Source organism: Bos taurus, chromosome 2 (assembly GCF_002263795.3).
Source record: "Bos taurus isolate L1 Dominette 01449 registration number 42190680 breed Hereford chromosome 2, ARS-UCD2.0, whole genome shotgun sequence".
Classification (NCBI taxonomy): Eukaryota; Metazoa; Chordata; class Mammalia; order Artiodactyla; family Bovidae; genus Bos; species Bos taurus.
In genome coordinates, this window is record NC_037329.1 from 36097153 (window position 1) to 36123469 (window position 26317).

The 26317-nt window shown below is 43.5% G+C and overlaps 1 protein-coding gene across 4 annotated transcripts in view; it reads left to right on the plus strand.

Moving 5' to 3' along the window:
* Window positions 1–202: 202 nt before the first annotated feature.
* Window positions 203–26317, plus strand: part of ITGB6 (integrin subunit beta 6) — a 151222-nt gene continuing 125107 nt past the window's right edge. For 3 of the 4 annotated variants that reach the window (XM_005202407.5, XM_059891784.1, XM_059891785.1), the window contains exon 1: window positions 273–507. The gene's annotated coding sequence lies outside the window, so the exon portion shown is untranslated. Of the gene's footprint in view, window positions 508–26317 lie in introns of all 4 variants that reach the window. The other variant, NM_001428260.1, reaches the window with a different exon arrangement.

Here is a 26317-nt window from a genome sequence, read left to right on the forward strand (position 1 = left end):
TTCTAAATTTGCCCGGTTCTATTTTGGGGCATTAAAATCTATATGTGCTTAATATCTCAGCCACGCTGCCATCCATGAGGTTTGAATATCCTTTATGGAATGAACTTGATCCTCCTGCCTTACTTTTGGTCTCTCTCCAGAGAGGCTAATGTGCTGGCATAGCTCTGCCATTTGTCAGCCAGAAGTCTGGTTACACATTTGCTCGTCAATCTAAACCTAACCTATTCATACGTGCACTTGGGGTTTCCTGTAAATCAACCAGACGTTCTGTCACTCACCAGCAATATCTCTCCGTAGCGTTCTACACCCATGTGCCTTCGTGAACGATTCACTATGTTTGTGGAAGAAGCATTCAAACCAAAGTGCTTTTTCAGGAATGGTGACACCAGAATGTTATAAATCTGTTCATTACCACAAGGATAAATGATATTTCTGCCAAAGACTTTTGATTACGGGTACAGTAATGCATCTCAACACTTTCTGAAATTTAAAGGTCTGTCCTCAGAGGTAAGTAGGATAATGCATGACTAACAAAAGCCAACCCCAAATTCCGGAGCTAAACTGTCCCTGTCAGTGTACTTGATCGTTTCGAGCAGACGCTGCCTTCGAAAGTTCATAATGTTATTTCTATTCTCCTGATACTAACGTCCAGGTAAGGCTGACCCCATGGTTTGTTAAAGGGCAGGTCCTTCTTAACTTAGCATGCTTTATTGTGAAGTTTCTTATATTGGAATTCACACACGCTTTTCAACAGTTGTGCTTCAGGAGTCTGCTATGGTTTAAGGACGAGATTTCATAGAATTATCAGTTCATCATTCATTAAAATATTATAACATTCAGTTGATTTGTCTCTTCAGAAGCTTAAGATATTTGTTTCCGATTAGAGTAATTAGTTGTTAACATTGTTTTTAAATAGGTGATTTGACTCTAGCCCTCACTAGCTCTTCTGGCATCTGCAAGAGGTACAAAGCAACTATGGAACTGGACATTTAAGCAAGAGAAATAGCAGTTCTTACTGACACGTGCACTGCGTTGTGGTGGCCGGTTAACTCCAGTGTTTCAGCATTGTAGAATGGTGTTTACATGTAGAGTTAATTCATGAAAACTATGGATGAAATGAAGAGGGGAAAGCCTCCAACCTAGCATATCTTCAAAGAACACGTTTTATTCCCACAAGTGCCTGAAAATGCCTGGTGTCATTACTATTCACTTTTGTATCGTTACTATTCACTTCAAGCACTTGGGGATATGAGTATCAGTGCTGTAAAAAAAATCCAGTATCTGTGAAAATCCAAATAGCGTTTCCTCTAAAATTAAAGACTCACAGATAGAGCTGTATCATATTGGCTTTCAAGATGTCCAAAATGAACAGAATATACATTCTGGTCAGAGAGTAATGGTGGTTCCTCACAGTTTTGGATTCTGAACAGGCTCAGCAGATCATCATTAAAGTTCTCGAGTCTGGGTTTCAAACATCAAGTCGCTTTTTGATAGCATAAAGATTAGTATCAAAGTAAAATTCTGTGCCTCAGTGAAGTGTAGAAATACCTTCCTTCCCAAGCCATCTCTCCTCTTCATTCCTGTTCATTCTCAGGGCAGCCGTTTTCCTCTATCTGATGTACACCCTCTAGTGTTTCCTGGATGAAGTACAGAAACTAAAGCTCAATTTACAAACAAAAAACATTATTGCAGTCTTGAAATATTATCCCCAGTTAGCATACACTAAAGCAAACTTACCACCAGATGTTTTGACATGAACTTTAAGTGATTGCCAAAACTTTTTCAGCTGAGAGTCTCAAAGCTAGATTCTTGTAATCCAACTTCAGATCCCAAAAGAGGACATTGACTTCTACTCTATTAAGCTTAGATTCCTTTCCTTAGAATTCTTATATTCTAATTTACGTTTATTGGGCTATGCAGAGCAGGGAGGTGTTCAGTAAGAACTAAGGCATGCCAGCAAGCATTTCTTTGACCTATTTTCCAGGGATAGAACTTACAATGAATTCTCCTAAGTTACTCAAGAGGTTCAGGGTATTTTTGACTCAAGAGAGAAGTGATTAATTTTTTAAATGGCTTTACAGAAACCATGGGCGTATTTTCCGCCATAGAACCCCTTAGGTCAAACCAGAAAGAGTAGCCATTTGGGAAATGTATTCCTTATGAGCACTTTTTCTTGACAGAGAAGAAAATATATTTCCAAACCTGTCAGCTGCTGTCGCTGCTACTTTGGAAGCCAGCCACAGCTGATTGTGTGAGCTAACTATAGGCCAGGGTCATCTGGGGATCCACCCTCTTCACAGGGATGGCACCCACAGCTCGCCAGAGCATGTGGCCCGCCAGTTCAGCCAGAACAGCCCAGAGAGCTATTTTTGGTTGGCCTTCCCACTAGAAGACCCTGGACTGTCCTTCATGCCACCAGCATCCAGCTTCATACTTAACTATTCTCCACCGTTATCTGATCTCTTCTCTTCTTCACACCCTCTTTTGAGTCCTGTGTAGCAGCTTGATAGATACATCTAATTGTACTATTAACACTGATCTTTTGCTTACACAGCACAAAGCTCATCACACATACAGCTCTGCTGCTGTGCTGTGCCCAGTCCCTCAGTTGTGTGTCTTTATGACCCCATGGACTGTAGCCTACTGGGCTGCTCTGTGCACAGAATTTATTTACCATGAAGGATACTGGAGCGGGTTGCCATTTCCTCCTCCAGGGGAATCTTCCTGACCCAGGGATCAAACGTCTCCCATGTCTCTTGCACTGCAGGCAGATTCTTTACCACTGAGCCATGGGGGAAACATATATAGCTCTACTACATATAAAATTATTTCAACCAAGTGCCTGAGTGAGAAACTTCAGACTAATTTCGCCTCTTTCATGTCTATAGTCATCCACCACCTCCCATCACTTGCAGGCCTAGTCCATTCATATTCCCAAAGATCTGTTGTTGATCCTCTCCCCTTCCATGCTTCCTGTCATCACAGTTTACTCACGTTTGCTTAGACTTCTGCAGTAGCCTCCCAGTCAACCTTCCTGCCTCCAATCACCAATATTCTCCATAAGCTATCTTTCAAAATTATAAATCAGAATGTATACCTCTTCTGTTTAAAATCCTTCCGTGTTTCTCCATCACCTATGAGATAAATTTTGACCCCTCTACACCAGCATCCTTCAAGATCCAGAGAGTCTTGCCTACTTTTCCAGCTCATCCCTTATCATTCCCTTTATGCTGTCTTTCCATCTTTGCTTTCATCACATAAATATAATCTATGCTTTGACCAAATTAATTACTTACTCTCCCCTAAGCGCACCATGCTATTTCATGTCTCCAGAGCTGCCTAGTGATCTTATCTACCTAGTGAATTTCTAGTTTTCTCCCATTACGATTCAGTTTGACCATCACCTTTTGGATGGAGCTTCCCCTGACACTCTTCAATCCTTGCACAGCTCACACACACAAACATATGTAGTTAGTCCCTTGATTCTCTGCAGGCCATTGTTTACTCTTTCTTCTTGTATCACTACACACACACACACACACACACACACTTTGGGCTCTCCAGTTAGACTATGAGGCTTTTAATGTAGGAAACTTACATTATTGATTTTTGTGTTCCCAGACATTATTTGCCAGACCAGGGGTGGAGACAGTGAACAAGACAAACATAATCATTCCCTCCACAAAGCCCACAGTCCAACCATCTCTCCATTGTCCCTTGAATCTGACCTTTATACAGGACTCTGTATGTCTGCATTGAATATGCTCCTACCTGCCATCCCTCTGGGCTTGTGGAAGTCTTGCAGTTCATCATGGCATCATTCAAGTCTTCTTGCCAAGCCTTTCTCTTACAGGGAAGTGGGTTATGAATTGGTTAAAGGACCATATCTAAGGATGCTGTGTACAAAACCAATGCTGATCATAAGGAGGCTTCTAGAAGTACCACCAAGGCCTCTGTCATACCTATATTTTGTGTCAATTGGAGGTTTTGCTATACATAGAAAGCACATGCTTACTCCTTGTGTGAACAAAGTGAAGCTGGTTAACAGTGATATCCAATCACAGAATCAATATGTATTGATTATCTCTTGCCACACAGCAAATCATACCAAAGTGAGGGGCTTAAAACAACAAACATTTATTAATATTATCTAGCAGTTTCTCTAGTGCAGAGAACTCAGACCATCCCTGTGAGCAGACAGGGAAAATGCTCAGTCTTCACTGGGGAGACTCCCATCTGCTTGAGGGAAATGAAAGGACAAGACAAGTCTAAAGAAATCCAGGGGAGAGAAATGGCAACATACTCCATGACAGGCATAGGGAAGAACAACACTTGAGAAGAATTTAAAGATATATCCTGGGCTCCCATTTTCACTCAGCAATAAGGCAACAAAGCCCTTAGTAAGCAGCTGCTCCCGTGTAATAACCCACAAGCTCCAACTGAACACAGTCCTGACACTGCCTTTTAGCATGCAAATTGGCATTTACCCTATAGTCATCTTAGAGGGCCTTCCTGGTGGCTCAGTGGTAAGGAATATGCCTGCAATGCAGGTGACATGGGTTCAATCCCTGAGTTGGGAAGATGGCCTGGGGAAGGAAATGGCAACCCACTCCAGTATTTTTGCCTGGGAAATCCCATGGTCAGAGGAGCCTGGCAGGCTACAGTCTACGGGGTCACAAGAGTCAGACATGACTTAGGGACTAAACCACTACCACTGTCTTACAGAACGGTTGAGAAAGATACCCCTGTCTCAATCAAAAATGTGAAAATTGAAGACAGACCAACAAGGCTCTGACTTTGTGGAGGAGAGAATATTTTTGTGTATTAAATACACAAGGAAAATAGTCATATATTTTTATCTTAAGATGCTATTACTATGCAGCTTCGTTCATTCATTCTTTCATGTTGCCCACCTGGATCTGTTTTCATTTGAATTTTCCACTCTTCCAAGCTAAGTCTTTGGCTTGTAGGGTTTTACTTCTTGTTGCACCCCGCCCTTTGTAAAAGATGGGGACTTGTGAGTGCTGCCAGCAAATATTTGATCGACTAATTGACAGGATGGGTCAAGTTTCTACACAAAAAATAAATGTGAAGGAAAGGTCCCCCCCTTCCTCATTTAGAGAATTTTTTGTTAAACCCTGATGGCCAATTCCTATCTCATCGTTGTATTTTAAGCAGGGGACAGCTGGAGCTCACTGCCTGCGGCCTGCCCAGTCTTTATTCTTTCACTGAAGGCAGGAAACAGCAGGACTCTGCACATAGCAGGCTCGTCAAAGACAGGCCACTGACGTGGGCACTTAGTAAGAATAGGCTTGCTGGCCCAGTGCTGGCTTTGGGGAGCCACATGCAGGCACACACTGAGGAGCACTGAAAGCAGTCTTCTCCCATCATCCTTTGCGGGTGGGGGGAACGAGGAACAAGGCTCCTTCCCTTTTATAACAAATGACCTATTTCAGTGAAATAAGGAAGGGAGGGCAGCCATGCAGTCAGCCAGTCAGTTCTACGCCACGTTGTAGCGATGTTAGTATTTCATACCAGTAATTCTGTCTAACAGAAACTCATCTTGGCTTTTTCCCATTCCTTTTAGCAAGATTGCAGTTGTAAATCAGCCAGAGTGTCCTGGAGGCTGCTTCAGGTTGGTTGTTGTGAGCAGTCTAGGGAGAGGAATCTTCAGAATAATTTAGAATACGAGTCTAAGAGGGAAGGTCAGTTTTGCTATTTAGAATCAGAGCACTGTGCCAAACTTGGCTTTGAAGGGATGCTCTAAATGTCGGGCTTGGAATCTGAATATAGAATATCTAATAAAACACAACAATTCATGCTTTTACCCCCACGTGACTTAGTTCAGGTTCTCAGTTCTGACCTCTGAGCCATCCTCTAAATTTGGGAGGCCACTTTAATAATAATCCATTTTGCATTGCTGCAGTCCCTTTTTAGTCATAAGAACAAGTTTTATTCACAGCTCCAAGAGGACAACAGGGTGGGTGTTTTTGTGATCTGAAGGGCATTATGAACAGAAACTGAATTTGTAGGGAGACTTCAGGTCCTGGCCCTCTCTCTCCAGACTCTAGCTATTTTCCTCCTCCTCCACCCAAAGTCCCCTGGCAGACACATTTCTACTCTCTGTTTCTATGAGTTGTTTTTGTTTTGTTTTGTTTACGATTCCATAGATAAGAGATACCTTGCAGAACTTGTCTTTCTGTCTAGCTTATTTCACTTAGCATAATACCCTCAAGGTCCATCCATGGTGTGGCCAGTGGCAGGGGTTCTTCCTTTCTCATGGCTGAATAATATTATAGTGTTTACATGGAACACATCTTCTTTGTCTGTTTATCTATTGATAGACACTTGGGTTGTTTCCACATACTAGCTATTGTGGATAATGCTCAAGTGAACACGGATGTGCAAATATCTTTTTTATGTGCAGTTTTCTTTTCCTTTGGATAAATGTCCAGAAATGGGATTGCTGAATTGTATGGTAATTTGATTTTTAAGTTTTTTGGTCTTACTTATGAATACAGTGTGATTATAGGCAAGTACCTTGACCTCTCTGGGCCTTTCCTTCTTTATATCTAAAATTAAGAGACAGAGTTATTCAAGGAATGACTCTGAGAATTGAGAAAGCATTTTTTAAAAAATATTCAAGGAATGACTCTGAGAATTGAGAAAGCATTTTTTAAAAAATAATTTTATTTACACTTTTGGTCGTGCTGGGCCTTCCCTGCTGCGTGGGCTTTTCTGCAGTTGCAGCGAGTGGGGCCTCTCTCTAGTTGCAGTGCACGGGCTTCTCACGGCAGTGGCTTCTCTTGCTGTGGGATCTAGGACACTGGGGCTTCCGTGGTTGTAGCTCCCAGGTTCTAGAGCACAGGCGCAGTAGTTGGGGTACACGGGCTTAGTTGCTCCACATGTGGGATCTTCCCGAACTAAGAATTGAACCCACATCTCCTGCATTGGCAGGTAGATTCTTTGCCACTGAGCCACCAGCAAGCCTAGATTCTTTTTTTTTTTTTAAGTATTAAGAAAGTGGAGTTAGAAACTGTAGTGCAGGGAGATGAATGGCTCAAATTGCTCCAATAGCAGCTGCAGAATCAAGACTGGAGTCTATATTTCATGACCCAGAACTCAGCCTGGCAGCAGCTGGTTTGTTAACTGAATGCAGACATGTTTCTCTCTGAAGTCAGTCCCTCTGAGCTAAGGAAGGATTGATATGAGACACAAATTAAGTAGAGCATAAAAGATCAGATTTATCCAATTCCGGGGACCCTCATCCATGTAGACTACAACTCCTGCCAGGTTTACCTACCCCGCCTGGCAAGTCACAGACACACACAGGACTCAGCAGGCATTCCTTACTGGAAAGAATTTAATGCAGGGATATCTATGACGGCCCCATGGTTGGGGAGCATGAGTGAGGAGGGGACTTGGACACAATCCATACAAAGAGCTACAATCCATAGATTTGGGCTCCATTGCAACTCTCCGCCTAAACCTCTTGTTCTGGCCGGGGCCCTGTATCCTCAGCAGATTTGCCTCTTCCCTGGGTGCCTATGAGTGCTCCCCCTCAGTCGGGTCACTACTGAATTACACAAAACACATATCTCCCCTGCTGCACTGGATCTCTAAAGACCCCCACTCTCTGTGGAGATAAAAGGAAAACTGAGACCCCTGGAGACAAAACACAGCCCCCTCCCAGAAAAGCATCATTCTTGGTCAGACCCTCTCTAGCTTTTTATAGAAACCACTGAGAAAGTAAGAACACCTCAAGTAATACTTAACTCTGAGCCCACTGTTTTAATTATTAACATTTGGCAGCCAAAGGAAGCAAACAATAGCACTTCATTCAGACACTGAAGAAGGAAAAAGGAACTTCTCATACCCTGGTCTTTATAAGCTGCTTGAGCAATCACTTTGAATGAGCACATGCAGCCTTCACACATACCAGCAAATGCTCCAAAGTGGGATGATGGGTTCATTCACTCTGCAAATATTTATTGAACTCCACATACTTCCAGGTGCTAGGAATACACTGGAGAACAAACAGACAAGAATCCCTGTTCTTGTGGAGCTTATATTCTAGTGAGAGGTATAGAAGGCATTTTTTTAAAAATTATAGTTGTTTACAATATTGTATTAGTTTCAGGTATATAGCGAAGTGATATGTACATATATATATTTATACACACACACACACACATATATACATATGTATATTGTTGTTCTTTAGTCACTAAGTCATGTCTGAGTCTTTGCAACCCCATGGACTGTGGCCTGCCAGGCTCCTCTGTCCATGAAATTTCCCAGGCAAGAATACTGGAGTGGGTTACCATTTCCTTCTCCAGGGCATCTTGCCAATCCAGGGACCAAACCTGTGTCTTCTGCATTGGCAGGAGGATTCTTTACCACTGAGCCACTGGGAAGCCCATATATGTGTGTGTATACATACATATATTCCTTTTCAGATTCTTTTATTATTACAAAATATACAAGATATTACAAGATACTGAATATAGTTCCTTGTGCTATAAATTCTTATTGTTTATCTACTTTATATACAGTAATGTCCATCTCTCAATCCCATTGTTGTTGTTCAGTTGCTCAGTTGTGTCCAACTCTTTGCAACCCCATGGACTGCAGCATGCCAGGCTTCCCTGTCCTTCATCATCTTCTAGAACTTGCTCAAACTCATGTCCGTTGAGTCAGTGATGCCATCTAACCATTTCATCCTCTGTCATCCCCTTCTCCTCCTTTCCTAGTATCAGGGTCTTTTCCAGTGAGTCAGCTCTTTGTATCAGGTGGCCAAAGTATTAGAGCTTACCCTAAATTAATCCGTCACCCCCTACCTTTCCCTTTTGGTAATCATAAGTTTGTTTTCTAAGTCAGATTCCACATATAACTGATATCATAGGATAGATGTCTTTCTCTGTCTAACTTCATTTAGTGTGATAATCTCTAGGTCCATCCACATTGCTGGAAATGGCATTATTTTATTCTTTTTTATGGATGAGTAATATTCCATTGTGGGGGCTTCCCAGGTGGCTCAGTAGTAAAGAATCTGCCTGCCAGTGCAGGAGACACAGGAGATATGGGTTCAATCCCTATGTCGGGAAGATCCCCTGGAGAAGGAAATGGCAACCCACTCCACTATTCTTGCCTGGGAAATCTCATGGACAGTGGAGCCTGGTGGTCATGGGGTCCCAAAGAGTTGGACATGACTTAATGACTAAAAAACAACAAATATTCCACTGTATATTTATACCATGTCTTCTTTATACATTCATCTTCTGATGGACATTTAGGTTGTTTCCATGTCTTGGCTATTATAAATAGTGTTGGTATGAATATTAAGGTGCATGTGTCTTTTCAAATTAGAATTTTTATTTTTTCTGGATATATGCCCGGGAGTGGGATTGCTGGATGAAAATAGAGCTGGTAGCTCTATTTTCACTTTCTTAAGTAACTGCCATATTGTTTCCCATATTGGCTGCACCAACTGACATTCCCACCAACAGTGTAGGATTGTAAGTTTTTTCTCTTCACCCTCTCTAGCATTTATTATTTGTAGACATACAGGTGGCCAATAGGCAGGTGAAAAGATTCTCAACATTGCTAATGATTCAGTTCAGTTCAGTTCAGTTCAGTTGCTCAGTCATGTCCGACTCTTCGAGACCCCATAAATCGCAGCACGCCAGGCCTCCCTGTCCATCACCAACTCCCTGAGTTCACTGAGACTCATGTCCATTGAGTCAGTGATGCCATCCAGCCATCTCATCCTCTGTCGTCCTCTTCTCCTCCTGCCCCCAATCCCTCCCAGCATCAGGGTCTTTTCCAATGAGTCAACTCTTTGCATGAGGTGGCCAAAGTACTGGAGTTTCAGCTTTAGCATCATTCCTTCCAAGGAAATCCCAGGGCTGATCTCCTTCAGAATGGACTGGTTGGATCTCTTTGCAGTCCAAGGGACTCTCAAGAGTCTTCTCCAACACCACAGTTCAAAAGCATCAATTCTTTGGCGATCAGCCTTCTTCACAGTCCAACTCTCGCATCCATACATGACCACTGGAAAAACCATAGCCTTGACTAGAGAAATGCAAATCAAAACTACAGTGAGGTATTACCTCACATTGATCAGAATGGCCGTTAGCAAAAAGTCTACAAATAATAAATGCTGGAGAGGAGGCAAACATGTAACAACACAATAAATAAGGAAATGATATAGTATGTTAGGAGGTGAGGAAAAAATATAGTAGGATAAGAGGAATGGGGACGGTTGGGATCCTATTCCACATGGGGCAGTCAATGTTGACATTAATAAGAGGGTAAACTTTTAACAGAGACCTAAAGGAAAAGAAGAATGTAGCCAAGTGGATTATCTGGAAAACAGGACTCTACACAGAGCAGCCAGTGCAAAGATCCTGAGGTAGGAGCTAGAATGTTGGTGGAACATTAAAGAAGCTGCTATGTCTGGAACGGAGTGGGTGTGAAATAAAATAGAGGAAACGAGGTCACAGAGGAAACAATGGACAGATAAGTGGAGCTCTATGTGTGTTAGTCACTCGTGTCCAGCTCTTTGTGATCTCATGGACTAGCCTGCTGGGCTCCTCTGTTCATGGGATTTCCCAGGCAAGAATACTGGGGGGGGGGGGGGGGTGGGTTGCCTTGGAGAAGTATTTCCTTCTCCAAGGGATTTTCCCAACCCAGGGATCGAATCTGGGTCTCCCGCATTGGCAGATGGACTCTTTACCATTGCAGCCACCAGGGAAGCCCAAGTGGAACTCTATAGGCTCATATACAAGCTTTTTGGAGCAGGGGTATAACACCGCCTGCCTTGGGTTTTGATAAGATCCCACTCTGGCTGCTGCGTGGTGTCTTCATTAAATGCTTAGTTAAGGCCACAGGGATAGGGCCTTGTACACTTTTACTTGTTTTCCTCAAAGATGTTCCAAGTTGGTGGATTTCCATACTGACACACAACAGCATCCCCTACTGAACAGAACTTTCCCACATCCTCCATCATGAGTGCCCACCCCCAGGAAGCATAGTCTTGGCCTCTTCCATCCCAGCATCACGTGGAGATGGACAAAGAAAGGGAGGAATCTTCTCTTCCCCTTCTGTTTGCCAACTTCTCAATAATTCCAACTCCACCTAGCGAGATCCATTAGAGCTAATTAACGACCCTCTTTTCAGGAGGTGTCTCTTCACGATGATTAATTCTGGGTCAGAGACAGAAAGCTTGTTCCATTATAGCTCTTTTTAAAAAATTATTATTATTCAGGCTTCTAATACCGGCATGAACTGCGGGTGAATTTCTGAAGTCATGTTACTTAGCTGTCACAACTAGTAATAGAAAAATTCAATTTATAAAGAATTAGGAGAGGCAGGAGAGGCATGCTCTTCGGTTTAGAACAAAGGAGATCAATCCTGACACAATGGCAGCATGACATTCGTGGACTTTGAAGATTCTAGGCTTCCTCTTCATTAATTAGAGAGAATCAAGAGTTCTGGTGGTTAATTATTTGCAGAAATTGTGCTCTGCAAAAGCAGATGCCAACTCATTCCAGCCGCCTCCAGCTGCAGCTCTGCATGATAATTAAACTGCGTGTCAGTCCTAACCTCAATCTGGGTGGGTAAATAAACCCTCTGTTGGCCACTACCATCCTCCACTCCTCAGGTTTAGATGGGGTCATGTGACTTCCTGACACAGGGACCACAGGAGGCTGTTCTAAATGGATTATCCTGGAGAGGTAGTACTTTTAAATCCACATCCAGAAACATAAGATCGAAGTTACCTTCAACCGGTCCCTACAAAGGACATGTTGGAGGGGTGGGTTGAGAGCAATTTGCATCAAGGTCAGTTGGTGCACTTGGGTTGTTGCTGTTGTTACCATTGTTGTTCCAGAGTTGAGTTCTCTTTTTAAAAAACAACTTGATTTGTTCTTAATTTTTTATTTACAAAAGTAATATACATCCTTCATATGAAATTCAAGCTATGTAGAAGTGTGTGCATGAATGCTAAGTCGCTTCAGTTGTGTCTGACTCTTTGCAACCCTATGGACTGTAGCCCTCCAGGCTCCTCTGTCCATGGGATTCTCCAGGTAAGAATACTGGAGTGGGTTGCCATGCCCTGGGGGGAGGGGAAATAGGACGCAGTACTGCTGTTCCAGAAATAGAAATGCAGCTAAAGTTAGCCCAGGGCCTCCTGTTCCCTCAGTAAGGCAGAAGGCAGAGCCTCATCTCTAATCTGCCCTTTCAGGCATCAATTTCTTGGGGGAGGTTTATCCAGAGGACTTCAGATCTCAAACTGCACAGAGCCTTGAGTGTCTGATTGGCATTCAGGAAGTGCCATGAGTGGCAAGATGAGAGTGGCTGTCTGGCAGGCCTTTCCCCAAATACCCAGTTTGCCTTGGGTGGTTTGACATTTACTGGCATTAAGATCCTTTGGCTGTTTCACAGTCCATTTATTTAAGGTATTTGAAACTCTCTCTGCAGAACAGTTAAGGTTATAATATTAGCCTGGCTGACATCAGACCCTCTCTCAGGTTACCAAGGTTATTCTGAACACTTAGAGGTTACCCAACTTTAAATAGCAGTAGCAAGTTTTGTCCACATCTTGATTACAGCATTTATTACACTCCATTGTAATTATTTGGCTACTCGACTGGCTCCCCCACTAGAGAGTTACCTCCTTAGGGCAATGACTGTGTTTTAAGCATCTTGGTGCTGCCACCTCCTAGCTGGACATGGGATACAGGTTTCAGGCCAACCCTGTTTTACTGGGCTTTTATTATACAGTATTTGTTTGTTTGTTGGCAGGTTTTTTGGTGGTGGCTGTGGTTGTTTGTTTCAATGTACATAACTTGACACAGGATAGTTTTGTAGATCAACTTGCTACACTACAGTACCCAGTGGTTTAATTAGACACTAATCAAAGTATTTCTATGAAGATATTTGGTAGGTGGGATTATCCTTTACAACCAGTTGACTTTTTTATTCTCTTTCTTTTTTATTTTTTCAATTATGAAAGTACTCATGGTGGGCTACAGTCTATGGGATTGCAAAGAGTTGGACGTGACTGAGCTACTAACACACACATGATAACACATTTACGGGAGACTTGGAAAATACAGAAAAAAGTTACATATAGTTCTGCTATATATTACAATTATTTTTAAGTAGATAAGATTTTTAGTTGGTGTTTCAATATCAAGCTCTCAAAAATTAATGGAATGAATATACAGAGAAGTAGAAGGATATAGTAGACCTGAAAAGCACTGTGAACCAATTCAACATAATTAAGATATATACAACTTTCACACAACAGCAGGATACAAATTCTATTCAAGTTCTCATAAACTATAAACTAGGAGACACTGGAACATCAGTTCAGTTCAGTTCAGTCACTCAGTTGTGTCCGACTCTTTGCCACCCCATGAATCGCAGCATGCCAGGCCTCCCTGTCCATCACCAACTCTCGGAGTTCACTCAGACTCACGTCCATCGAATCGGTGATGCCATCCAGCCATCTCATCCTCTCTTGTCCCCTTCTCCTCCTGCCCCCAATCCCTCCCAGCATCAGGGTCTTTTCCAATGAGTCAACTCTTCGCATCAGGTGGCCACAGTACTGGAGTTTCAGGTTTAGCATCAGTCCTTCCAATGAACACCTAGGACTGGTCTCCTTTAGGATGGACTGGTTGGATCTTCTTGCAGTCCAAGGGACTCTCAAGAGTCTTCTCCAACACCACAGTTCAAAAGCATCAATTCTTTGGCATTCAGCTTTCTTCACAGTCCAACTCTCACATCCATACATGACCGCTGGAAAACCATAGCCATGACCTCTGGAAAACCATAGCCTTGACTACTGGAACATATCCAAGGACATAAAACGAGGTACAAAATTGTCATGACCTAAAGAAATTGAAATCATACAGAGTCTGTTCTCTTACCACTGTGTAATTACGTTAGAAATCAATATCAAAAGATATTTGAAAATAACCCACATATTTTCAAGTGCAGTATGACATTTACTAAGAGAGATCTTTGACTTAGCCATTGAAAGCCTCAATAAAGTTAGAAAACTGAGGAAAGACAAAGAGCTATTGCAGAGAAGAAAGCATTTAAATGAGAAATTAGTTTCAAAATGAGAAATTAATATCAAAGATACTTAAAAAACCCCATGTATTTGGAAAACAACCAGTTGATTTTAAATAAAAGAAATTACTTCCAATAGTGTGGATAGGCCTGACCAGCCAGTCTTAAGAGTAAAACTGAGATTTTCTGGAGAAGAAAAACTGACTCAAGCATCCAGCTCTGCCTGAGTTTCCAGGCTGCCAGCCTGCCCGGTGCATGTGGATTTGACAGCCTCCACAACTGTGTGGTGCTGGAGAAGACTCTTGAGAGACCCTTGGACTGCAAGGAGATCAAACCAATCTTAAAGGAAATCAACCCTGACTATTCATTGGAAGGATGATGCTGAAGCTGAAGCTCCAATACATTGACCACTTGACGGGAAGAGCTGACTCATTGGAAAAGACCCTGATGCCAGAAAGGACTGAGGGCAGGAGGAGAAGAGGGCAAGAAAGGATGAGATGGTTGAATGACATCATTAACTCAATGGACATGAGTTTGAGCAAACTCCAGTAGCTAGTAAAGGACAGAGAAGCCTGCTATGCTGCAGTCTATGGGGTCACAAAGAGTTGGACACAACTGAGCGACCGAACAACAACAGCTGTGTGAGTCAATTCCTTAAAATGAATACCTTTATATAAATAAATAAAATCTTCTGCTGTTTCTCCAGAGAACCCTGACTGATATGCATAATATACAAAAATTTATGTAAAATACACCATTTATCTATCTACTGATTCTTCTATCTACTTATTTATTTGTCTGCTTTTTAATTTGGGTCATTCAACAAATAGTTTTTGAGTGCCTGCCACACACCAGGGGTTGTGCTCAGTCCTAGCCCTAAATCTCAAAGAATGGCTTCCTTTAAGGCAAGGCCCGGTTTCCTAAAGAAACACAGCCAGTCTAGAATCTGCAGGAACTAGACTCAGACAGTGAATCACCTGCCACCGCCATGGCCTGGGGCAAGGCCAGCCTGGACTGGCACAAAGCCAAGAAGGAACAAAACGCGTTTTCCCAGGCACCCAGGGCCAAAAAGGAAAAAAAAAAAAGACAACAAGCTTGGGAGATGGAGAGATGTTCAGGGTGGATTTTCTTGTCACATACAATCTTGAGGCTGGAAAAACTTTCCTTCTCGCAGACACCAATTGCCAACAATTTCCTTTCCTGGTATGGATAGGATGACCTCACCATGACCTCACTTCCTCTCCAGGAGCCCTGAGGAACTCTCATCAGCCCAGAAGCTTCCAGAAGGGCTGGCTTCAGGCTCTGTCATCACACCTTTGGCCCAGAGAAGCAGCTAGGTGGTGGGGGCAGGGCACGGAGCAGGAAGAGCCTTGGCTCTTTGCAGTTTCTCCAAGAGTGGCACCATTTCAATGAACTTGACGAGAAAATGCTGATGTTTGTAAATCTCAGTGGGAAGATGTAGGAGAAGGCAGTGTGATCACCAGCCAGAAGTTCCAAAGAGAAGGTCTATGATAGCATTTTGTGAAGCCAGGTCCTGCCCTGACCAGGTATACACCCTGCCAGCCCCAGGGCTTTCTCTGCAGAGAGAAAATGGCACATTTTCCTTCTCTTCCTAGAGGGTAGTAGCAAGAAGTGAAGGCAAACCTCAGATTAGGAGTCCCTGCCCCTGTGAGCAGTTCAGGGTTCAGGCAGTACTGGTAAGTCCGCATAGCATTGTTTATAGATGAGAAAAAAATGTCACCTTCCTCAAGACACTTGACTGCTGTCTGCCATAAAATGGTCTTCATCGATATACATCTCTACGATGAAGCTATGGGTGCCCCTGGTGGCTCAGGCGGTAAAGAATTTGCCTGCAATGCCGTAGACCTGGGTTCGATCCCTGGGTTGGAAAGATCCCCTAGAGGAGAGCATGGCAACCCACTCCACTATTCTTGCCTGGAGAATCCCCATGGACAGAGGAAGCTGGTGGGCTACAGTCCATGGGGTCGCAAAGGGTCAGACACAACTGAGCGACTAAGCACTGCACGATGAAGAGGACTGAAAGGTCGTCCTTGGAGTTCTGCAAGACACAACCTTTCTCGTGGCCCTGGGACTATCTGGGCTTCCTCTTGGGAGCTCCAGCCTCAAGCTGTTGCGGTTTCCTTTATCTCAGGGAGCTGCTGCCTTGCGGTCTTGCCCAATTTACCAGAGAGGCCTCTGCGAACCCAGATCTCTCCCTGAAGAAAACTTAATCCTCCTGGCTTTTCCTGAAGCTGGCAGAGCTACCTGCCTGGCAACTTGTGGGAGAATTTTCTAGGTTCCCACAATCATCTGACTCTTGTTTGCAAGTGCTTCTTCTATCTTCCCAGCATAGTTATTCATCTAAGACTCTCAAGAAATTTAATACTTCCTTAGCTGAAAAGGATGCTGCTAATTTTGATGGCACCACATCAGTCCAGAGTGAAGCCTAGAAGGGTGAGGGGCAGACTGGGTGTCCCCACTCCACTCTCTCTCCTGGCTTCATCCCAGGGATGCAAGTGGTGGGTGAGTCACACTCCTGACATGGCTCTGGCTATAGACAGGCCACTCAGACTCCTCTGGCCTCCAGTGGCCTCAGTGCTGAGGGCACACAGGCCCAGAGATACCCTCCACTCAGCCTTGGCTTGATCAGCCTGGACTCTGTCACCATTAACTATCATTTTGAGAGAGAAACAGGGTGCTCACTGCTTCTGATCCCACATTCTGGTACGATGCCCACTTTGCTTGTTTGCGCTGGAGGAGGAGGCCTAGCGCAGCTTGAAGAAGACTTGACTCCAGGTTAAGGGGTCCCTTTCTGGGGTCCTGCAGGCTGGTCAGGCACCAAATCCTTTCCTCTTTCCTGCTGAGGCTCTGGCTACCATGCTTCTTCCACATACTGTCTGACAGACACTTTCTGTCTTCTATTCCTGGCCTGACAGGCTTGTGAGAAAAAGGAAAAGGGAAAGGAAAGCTACCTGGATGCGTGTGTGTACCCTTGGCAAAATGCTGCCGCCTTGTCTCTCCAAATACACAAGGCTGTTTTCTCTGCTTACAACTCATTCCCAGGAGGGGCCTTGCCCCTCCAGGCTTCTGAAGGAATCAGTGCAAAGGAGTAAGCCATATGGAAGCCTCCACAAGTGGCCGGGACAGCGCTCACGGGTCCTGGTACCATTTTTGAACATCCTCACAAACGGGAAGGCAACAGGGAAATGAATGGCTCCCTAACTGGGCGATTGGAGATGATTTGAGATGTCAATCAATTCCTGCTTCATAAAGTTTCTTGAGAACTTTTAATGAGATGAAGCACATGAAGTGCTTGGTGCACAGTGAGTGCAAAATGAGCTGATTTCACTCTTAGAAACGTTTCATGTAAAGGTGAGCAACAGAGAGGCCCTTGTGACCCTGGGAACAGGACCCTGGGCTCGAAGCCCTCGTCTGCCGCTTCATGGCTGTGTGGATTCAATAGATCTCTTCACCTGTGTGTTCCCCTACCTGTGAAATGGGGCTGTTGATAAGAAAGCTTTTCTCATAGGACTTTTTCTGAGGATTAAGTGAATCCTAGAGCAGTGCCAGGTATGGAAGGAGTATACACACAAATGTTGATGGTTATTATGCTATGCTATTATGCTATGCCTATGCTAACTCGCTTCAGTTGTGTCTGACTCTTTGCAACCCCATGGACTGTAGCCCTCCATCCATGGGATTTCCCAGGCAAGAATACTGGAGTGGGTTGCCATTTCCTCCTCCAGGAGATCTTCCTAACACATGGATCGAACCCGTGTCTCTTACATGTCCTGCACTGGCCAGTGTGTTCTTCCCTAGCGCCACCTGGGAAGCCCTGTTATTATGCTACTGTTGATTATTCCATTTCTGCATGTGGGCGAGTTGCCATGCCATCGCAGTTCATTCCTTAATTTATTTCACAAATATTCTTGCACGCATCCAGGGTCACATCATAAAATGCTGCACTGCAGGATTTAATTTTTCAGAGTATTAATAGGTGCTTTGTGGGGAAAGAAAGGTTCAGCAAAGAAATATGTGATTCTTTGGCTTAATGATGCTAAACAGGTATTTTTACTGCAGGATTTCACAGGACATTTAACATGCTGAACACACTGCAGGCAGAAGCATTTTCCCCCTATAGTCCCTCCCAGGTCTGGGAAGTGCTGGCCTAGAATCAGGTAAAAAATAAGTCACTAAGCCTCTCTGGCTATCAGAATTGCAGAGAGGAGCATATGAACAGTGCTGGCAAGAATAGCAGAGAGTTGAAGAGTCAAGAACAGCCAGGCTGGCAGGAACACAGCAGGACTAGCCTGGGAAGGATGAAAGTTACATTGCTGGGAGTTAGCGACACCCCCGAGACAAAGCAGCCTGTAGCTCAGAACAAGTAGAATATAAAAGTAAGGGGGAACAAGAAGGCTATGTTAGCTACCACTTCATTCTTTCTCCTAATCCTGAAGTATATACTATACCTCACACACACTGTCCTTGACAGGAATGCCCCGCGTGCCCAGGAGGGCAGCACTCACTAATGGGGCCAGCAGGCAGGAAGACAGGGCTCTATGGGAAAAGCAGAGGATGAAGAGCTTCAGAGGCTTGGCAGGGGAACATGCTCCAGGCAGGGGCTGGAGAAAGGCCTCCAAGAGGATGTTCTTTGAGTTGAGTCTTTAAAAATGCTTATTATGTTAGATGGAAATGATTAGAGGGGTGTTTTGGGTATAAGAGGTCCCTTGAGCAAAAAGGAAACAATGTTGGTTAGAGCTGGGGACAGATGAACCACAAACTTGATTAAGGTGTATGGGGACAGGGCAGGGACAACCATGAGTCCAGACAAGACTGTGGAGAGCCAAGAAGGCCATGCCTACGTGCGTCATTCTTTCATTCAACGAATCTTTATTGAGCACTGACTATGCACTAGGCATCATGCTAAGTGCTTAGGGATAGGGCAGGGACAGAACAAAGCTCCTGCTCTCATAAAGCTTATAATCCTGGCATAGAGAAAAGCAGTAAACAAATAAATGTATGTCACACTATCAGGTAGCAGTAGGTGCTATAAAGCAAAGTAAAGCAGGGCTGGGAAATAGAGACTGAACGCGGTGCTATTTTAGATGGGGGGGCCAGGGGTGACTAAAAAGAGATAACACTTGAACAGAGAGACCTGACTCCGTTCCTGAGTAAAATGAAGCGGTCAGCCAAGCAAACGAGCAGAGAAATTATGTTCCCAGCAGAGGGGACAGTCAGCGTGGAGGTCTGAGGTGGTATGTACATGGAGGGTCCTGGACTGGGCTGTGGGAGGGGACAGGAGGGAAAGACGTCTCTGAGGCCAGATAGGTCTCTGCAAGAACCCTGCATTTTATCTGAGGTGTAATGGGATCTGGGGGCTTATTTTGCTGGCAGTCGGGGTATTGAAGGTCTTGGAGCAAAAGGGTAACTGAGCAATACCATGTGAGTTGTTGTGTCAGGTCAGTGGTTTTCCAATTTGAGGGGCAAGAAGCAATCTGACCCAGAGATGTCATACTACAGTCTGAAGTCAAGGGACACTCTGGCTGAAGTGGACGTGGGAGTCCACAGCCCCAGCCCTTCCCTTGCCTCCACGTACATACCACCCCAGACCTCCACGCTGACTGTCCCCTCTGCTGGGAACATAATTTCTCTGCTCGTTTGCTTGGCTGACCACTTCAATTTATTCAGGAACTGAGTCAGGTCTCTGTTCAAGTGTTATCTCTTTGTAGTCACCCCTGGCCCCCCCAACTAAAATAGCACCCCGTTCAGTCTCTATTTCCCAGCCCTGCTTTACTTTGCTTTATAGCACCTACTGCTACCTGATAGTGTGACATACATTTATTTGTTTACTGCTTTTCTCTATGCCAGGATTATAAGCTTTATGAGAGCAGGAGCTTTGTTCTGTCCCTGCCCTATCCCTAAGCACTTAGCATGATGCCTAGTGCATAGTCAGTGCTCAATAAAGATTCGTTGAATGAAAGAATGACGCACGTAGGCATGGCCTTCTTGGCTCTCCACAGTCTTGTCTGGACTCATGGTTGTCCCTGCCCTGTCCCCATACACCTTAACCAAGTTTGTGGTTCATCTGTCCCCAGCTCTAACCAACATTGTTTCCTTTTTGCTCAAGGGACCTCTTATACCCAAAACACCCCTCTAATCATTTCCATCTAACATAATAAGCATTTTTAAAGACTCAACTCAAAGAACATCCTCTTGGAGGCCTTTCTCCAGCCCCTGCCTGGAGCATGTTCCCCTGCCAAGCCCCTGAAGCTCTTCATCCTCTGCTTTTCCCATAGAGCCCTGTCTTCCTGCCTGCTGGCCCCATTAGTGAGTGTGCTGCCCTCCTGGGCACGCGGGGCATTCCTGTCAAGGACAGTGTGTGTGAGGTACAGTATATACTTCAGGATTAGGAGAAAGAATGAAATGGTAGCTAACATAGCCTTCTTGTTCCCCCTTACTTTTATATTCTACTTGTTCTGAGCTACAGCCTGCTTTGTCTCGGGGTGTTGCTTCCCTTGCCTTCCTCAGGGACCCTGAAGGACCCTCAGGATTCAACATCAGTGAGGTGGCTGGACCAGGCATATAACCCAGAGGAGAGAGGCTGGGAGCTTAGGCTGGGGAAAGGGGAGTGGAAATGGAGCAGAGTTGAAGAAGCAAATCTGGTCTATTCCGCTTACCCCTCTAGGCTAAGGAGCTGCGTATGCTGTGCGCCAGAAAGAAATCAGTATATTTCAGAGATGTGCCAAGAGAGACCTCTCTTTCGCACCTGCCAAAGAGGTGGCCATCTTTCTTTAATGTTGATTTATTTAGTTGGCTGTGGCAGGTCTTCGTGGTGGCACTCAGGCTCATTGCTGTGGCATACAGGCTCTAGCTCACACCGCTTACTCGCTCCACGGTATGTGGGATCTCATTAACAGTTCCCCAACCAGGGATCGAACCTGCATCTCCTGCATTGGAAGGCAGATTCTTAACCACTGGACCACCAGGGAAGTCCCCAGATGACCATCTTTAGGATTCAGCAGGGATGGTTTTTTTCTGGATAAGTGATCTGCATAAGATGAGAAAAACTTCTGAGTAATTTCTACCTGATGGCAGGATGCTATCAGATGTTTGGAATGAACTCTTCTTCCCTTTCCCCACATAAGACAAATGTACCTATTCTTTCTGCCTTGGATGCTCCACATCAGGTATCTGCATGGCTGAGCCTTCACTGCCTCCGGGTTTCACTCAAACATCTCCTCTCAATGAGGGCTTTCATGTCCACTCTGCCTCCTTGACAGTTCCCAGCTCCCTTCCTGCTTTGTTTTATTCTCTGCACTTTTTACTATCTAATGAACTCTATATTTCAATTTCTCAATATCAGTTATTGTCTGTTTCCTCTTATTTAGATATAAGCTTTATGAGAGCAGAGGCTTCTGCCTATTTCATGTCCCCAAGGCCAGCAGTGGTGTTTGGCGTAATAGAGGTTTCATAGAGACTTATGGAGTGGACAAAGGATATTTTCCTTGTATGAGTAACTGTCACAGGGTCTAGGGCCAGTTAAGTAATTTAGTACAAAGGATTTGTTACATATAAATATGTGTACATGTATATGTGTGTAAATATATATTTATTTAAAGCAGCAAAGCACATTCATTTTAAGTCATGTGGTGATCTGAAAATGATTATTTTATTCCCTGATTTGCTAAAAATATGAAATCTATGCTAAACAAGGGGTGGGATACGTTAGTCCACATAAGGATGTGAGACTTCTTTTGAAAAATACTTCCCCAGAAATTCCCAGTGGCCAGTACCGTACTAAATGGCAACCCACTCCAGTGTTCTTGCCTGGAGAATCCCAGAGATGGGGGAGCCTGGTGGGCTTCCATCTATGGGGTTGCACAGAGTCGGACACGACTGAAATGACTTAGCAGTAGCAGTACCATGCTAGGCACTGGGGTGCAGTGATGAGTGAATTTGGTTAAAAATGCAGTTTCTTAAAGCAGTTCTAAAATGCATAACCTAAGTCTGCAATTCACTCCCACAGAATCACTGAACTTACAGCTTCCAACTGACAAACAGGTTGTGTTCTTAAGACTCATTTTAAATTCAGCTGATGGAACTTGGAATACACTGTCTTCTGTTCCCTGGGGAACATGGAAAGAGTTTCTCAGGCTGGGCTGGGCTACAAAGCACATTAAAGAATAATGCTGGACTTCTGTGGTGGTCCAATGGTTAAAAATCTGCCTGCCAATGCAGGGGACTCGTGTTCAATCCCTGGTTGGGGAACTAGGATCCCACAGGCTGCGGGGTAACTGGGCCTGTGCAGCCAAAAAGAAATAATTTTTTTAAAAAGAATAATGCATTTGACAAACCATAAATTCAAGATGAAAAACTGTAGAAAAGAATATTGTTGGATAACAGAACAAACTATAAATGGAGTTAGAAAGTGTGTTGTTACGTATATTAGGTGGCCACACTTAAGAAAAGCATTTGAAGATGTTGAAAAAAAACAAAACAAAAGCCTTTGGCTTCCTCAAGGGAAGCTGAACTCAGGGTTGTAATTTGGTGACCTCACATTTAATGTCTCATCCTGAGCCAGTGCCCCTGCTCACCCTATTCGTCCCTTCTCTTGACTTGTCCTCGGTCTTCTCTTTCCCCTTCCCTTCTGCTGGTTGGGTACATCTTTATCTACCCTGTCTTCTCTAATGGCTGATGCCTCTCCCCCCACTTTATTGAGCATATGACCTTGAAAAATCACCTCCTTTTTTCCCCCCTGAAATAGAAAAAGGGCCACAGGAAGAAAGCCTATCACGACCACCTGTTTGGAAAGATGTGGACTTTCATCTGAATTCCTAGAGAGAAAGAGAGAAAACAAAATTGTCCCATGTTCTTCAAGAACTGTAGCAAATTCAATACGTTGGCAGTCTTTTGTTGTTGTTGTTTGCTTCTTTGATTTGCTTTTTAAATTAATATTATAGGGGACTCTCCTGGTGGTCCAGTGGCTAAGACTTTGCCTTCCAGTACAGAGAGTGCAGGTTTGATCCCTGTTGGTGAGATAAAACCCCAGGTGCGTCGTGGCCAATAAAACACCAAAAAAGTTAAAAAACCAGAAGCAGTATTGTAACAAATCCAATAAAAGACTTTAAAAATGATCCACTTCAAAACAATGAAAAATTGATACCAATTTTTACATTAATTAATCAACATTACAAATAATTTTCATGCCTTAGATCAGGGGATAGAATCAATATGAGTATGAAGGTCTACATTTTGCCTGCAGAATGTCCAAAGCAATATAATAACGTATTTAATTGTGATGGCTCTTCTCGGGTAGGAAAGCTAAAGATGTCTTAGGTCCTTACTGCTTCTGCTCTCATAGAAAGAAACTTACGTGGGAACCAGGAGACAGCTAGTCCTGTCCTTATCTTGGTGAGTCATTGAGTCAGTTTCCTAGGAGTCAGTTTCCTAGGACTCCGTTTCCTCATCTTTAAAAGGTGGACTGTAAATTTGTGCTTCTGATCTCATTAGACTGTTAACAGGAACAAATAGCCCAGTAGAAATGAAATTTCTCTTAAGACTTAAAAACCCTACAAGTCATGGCACTATAAATTATCAAAAAGTTAACTCTGGCCATGTCTGCAATGTTAGGATAAGCTGGGAAATGTGGAAAGTCTCTGTCTTTTCACCTCACCCAGGAAAGTCCCCAGAGAAGACAATAGCAACCCACTCCAGTACTCTTGCCTGGAAAATCCCATGGGCGGAGGAGCCTGGTAGGCTGCAGTCCACAGGGTCACTACGAGTCAGACACGACTGAGCGACTTCACTTTCATGCATTGGAGAAGGAAATGGCAACCTATCCCAGTGTTCTTGCCTGGAAAATCCCAGGGACGGGGAAGCCTGGTGGGCTGACATCTATGGGGTTGCACAGCATTGGACACGACTGACGTGACTTAGAAGCAGCAGCAGCAGCAGCAAAGTCCCAGGTTTAAGCAAGAAGGGTTGAAATTACTCAGGATCTGATCTTTGTTTTGGAACCATTATCAATAACACAAACAAGCAGTTTAAGTCTTAATGCCATAAAATGTATTTGCAAAAGGAGAGACCAGGAAGAATAAATACTGTGTTGAATGAATGCTAAATTGCACACCTGAATTTTTTCTACTAATCGGGTTGGGCCATTCCCACTTCAGAACTGGGAAGAGGGCACAAGCATGTAAAATATGCCCTAGGTGGAAATCTTTCTTTTTCAACTGCAGATTAAGGAGTCTTTCTCCCTCCTGGGGCCTGACTCAGGTGTTTAGAATGTATACTTGCTCATACATAACAGGATTATTCAGCATAGTGATTATTTTTCTCCACTGGGTTGTTTGGGGATTTCAGTTCACTCTGGGTAAATAGTCAGTGCCTGCCCTTGCAGAATAAGTGCTACAACTTATGAGAGCACATCACTGCGACATGAGCCAGCCAGTATAGGTATGGCATCTTTGAGCAAAAGCTCGAAGACTCACTTACACACCTGGGAGAGTGTTTCAGCTCATCAAGATCTTTTGTCAGAGGCAAATCCTGGAAAGGGCAGAGCATTAGGTAGAGCAGCTCTGTACAACAGAAGTATCATGCAAGCCACAAATGCAAGACAGATATTCAACTGAACTGAAAAGTTTCTAGTAGCCACATAAGAAGAAATAGGTGAAACATTTTACTGAATATACCCAAAGTATTTCCATTGCATCATGTAATCAATTTTAAAATTATTAATGAGAAGAACTTACTGTATAGCACAGGGAGCTACACTCAATATCTTATAATAACCTATATGGGAAAGAATCTTGAAAAGAATATATATGTGTGTGTATATATACATATAACTGAATCACTTTTCTGTATACTTGAAACCAATGCAACATTGTAAATTAGCTATACTTCAATTAAAATTATTAATGAGATATTTTACGTATTTTTCACACTGAGTCTGTGAAGTCCAGTGCATATTGTATACTTGCATCACTGCTCCGTTCAGTCTAGCCACGTTCCAAGTGCTCTATAGCCACGTGTGGGAGTGGCCACCATAGGGACATCCCTGCAGCAGGGAACCCCCTTTCCAGTGCTGCCCAGCGCTCTTGCTAGCTACCAAATGCGATTCAAAAAGGAACCTCATTTATTCAGGGCTCACTATGCAGTATAAAAAATACTAACACAGTTTGCTTTCCTTTGGTCTGTTTGTTTCACTAAAAAATGGTAGCTAGACCCAGGACAAATATCATTTGGGGGCTTCCCTTGTAGCTCAGTTGGTAAAGAATCTGCCTGCAATGCAGGAGACCTGGGTTTGATTCCTGGGTTGGGAAGATCCCTTGAAGAAGGAAATGACAACCCACTCCAATATTCTTGCCTGGAGAATCCCATGGACAGAGAAGCCTGGCAGGCTACAGTCCAGACCCCAGGGCAAATATCATTGAAGTGGTATCATAACTGGTACTCCTACCTAACATCTACCCTAACATCTCCTACCATTGCATGTCCCCAGACTTAGTATTTTTTAGCTTCGGTTTTCTCATCTTTAAAGTTGGTAATAATTGTATTTACCTTAAAAGATTATATAAAAATTCACAAAATGCTTCACTAAAGTGTATAGGTTTAATAAGAAAAATACCTGAATTTTATTGAATGCTAGCCTCTGTGCTAATACTTTGCACAACATCTTAATCTTTATAATACCTTTATCAAATGATATTGTTATGCATAGTTTAAAAGGAAGAAACTAAAGTTTATAGAAATTAAGTGCCTGTGCAAAGTCACACATGCAGTGAGTGGCAGAACCAACCATGACTTTGAAAATATGCTGGATTATACTCATGGCTTTTTTTTTTTTTTTTTAACTTTACATAATTGTATTAGTTTTGCCAAATATCAAAATGAATCCGCCACAGGTATACACGTGCTCCCCATCCTGAACCCTCCTCCCTCCTCCCTCCCCACACCATCCCTCTGAGTCGTCCCAGTGCACTACTCATGGCTTTAGTCTAGTTAAAGAGTGAGTGGTGAGAGAGAGAATGAATCTTCCTATCACTTTCTGAGAACTTTGGTAAGTGTTTTAAAGGTGAAGAAACTGGGACTTTATATTCAGATGACACACATAGCAAATTAATATCCCTGGTAATTTAGAACTGGACAATCTCTGGAGTCGTCATTCTGGTTTCTAAGTCCATTGAATTCTCTGAGCCAAAGGATTCTCCTGATTATTGAGATTATGTTTAAG